This window comes from Arachis hypogaea, chromosome 20, assembly GCF_003086295.3.
Source record: "Arachis hypogaea cultivar Tifrunner chromosome 20, arahy.Tifrunner.gnm2.J5K5, whole genome shotgun sequence".
In the NCBI taxonomy this organism is placed as follows: domain Eukaryota; kingdom Viridiplantae; phylum Streptophyta; class Magnoliopsida; order Fabales; family Fabaceae; genus Arachis; species Arachis hypogaea.
The window spans coordinates 85,424,913-85,426,395 of record NC_092055.1 but is presented as its reverse complement, the minus strand read 5'-3'; the positions used below and the strand labels follow the sequence as shown (position 1 = coordinate 85,426,395).

General features: G+C 42.5%; 1 non-coding gene across 1 annotated transcript; it reads left to right on the top strand.

Annotated features, from left to right (window-relative positions):
* Window positions 1-1,078: 1,078 nt before the first annotated feature.
* On the top strand, window positions 1,079-1,182 carry LOC112788463 (small nucleolar RNA R71). Its single transcript, XR_003195825.1, has one exon. It is a non-coding gene; the product is annotated as a small nucleolar RNA R71 (small nucleolar RNA).
* Window positions 1,183-1,483: the final 301 nt, after the last annotated feature.

Here is a 1,483-nt window from a genome sequence, read left to right as displayed (position 1 = left end):
GTTGATTTGAAGCTTCTTGAAAATCTCCAAGAACCTGGAGAATTGGCCATCCTTTTCACTTTTCATCAAACGTTGAGGATAAGGTGCTTTAGGTGTGTAAGGCTTCAAGACCTCTTTTTCTTTTTCTTTTGTTGCAAACGGTGTAACAGATTGTCCTTGTTCTTTGTCTTTCACATTTTCCTTTACTTCATCCTCTGTGGTTTCCCTTGAAATCTCCTTTAGATTCTTTCCACTTCTGAGGGTTATGGCCTTACATTCCTCCCTTGCAATAGCCTTAACAGTATGAGAACTGCTTGTCCCAGGGGCTTGCTTAGTCAAATACAAAATTTGATTTTCTAGCTTCTGGATGGCAGCTCCTTGGTTTTGCAAGTTAGAATTTACTTCTTCCTTAAAAGCCTTCAATTCAATTATGTCTTGGCTCATGGTTGCAAGCATTCCTTCCATCCGGTTTAATTGATCTTGAAATTGTTGGTTCGGATTAGGTTGGGTATGTTGATTATTTTGGCCATGATATGATGGTTGGGGGTAAGTGTTTTGTGTGGCTTGGTATGATCTTTGGTTGGAGTTTTGGTATGTGGAATTGTTTTGTTGGTTGTGGTTGTAAGGTTTGTGGTTTTGTGGTTGGGTTTGTTGGTTTCCCCACCCAAAGTTTGGGTGGTTTCTCCAGCCTGGGTTGTAAGTGTTGGAGTGTGGATCATATGATTGCCTTTGTTGGTTTCCCACATAGTTAACCTCATCCCAATCACCTCCTTCAATGCCTACTTCCTCTTGATCTTGTGTGTGTATTGCAGCCACTTGCTTTGTTTCTAATTGCCTGGTAAGCTCTGCTAGTTGCTTGGCAAACACCTTGTTTTGGGCTAGAATTGTATCAACATGGTTCAGCTCCATGACTCCCTTAGTGTTGTGCCTTTCTGATGCATAGTAGTACTCATTCTCAGCCACTGTCTCGATCACTTCAATGGCTTCTTCCACGGTCTTTTTCTTGTTCAATGAACCTCTTGATGAATGGTCTACAGCCTTCCTTGATTCATAAGAGAGCCCATCATAGAAGATGTGCAGTTGCACCCAATCATGGAACATGTTTGGTGGGCATTTCCTTGTCAAGTCCTTGAATCTCTCCCATGCCTCGTAGAGAGTTTCACCATCTTGTTGTCTAAAAGTCTGGACCTCAGATCGAAGCCTATTGACCTTTTGTGGAGGGTAGAAACGTGCCAGAAACTTGCCTTCCACCTCATCCCATGTGGTTAGACTCCCCCTTGGGAATGATTCCAGCCACTTAGCTGCCTTGTCCCTAAGTGAAAATGGGAACAAAAGCAGTTTATAGGCATCTTCCTGGACTCCATTGGACTTCACAGTGTCACAAATTCTCAGGAATTTTGTGAGATGTTGGTTTGGGTCTTCATTAGCACTTCCTCCAAAGGAACAATGATTTTCCACCAATGATATTAGCTGTGGCTTGAGCTCAAAATTGTTGGCCTGAATG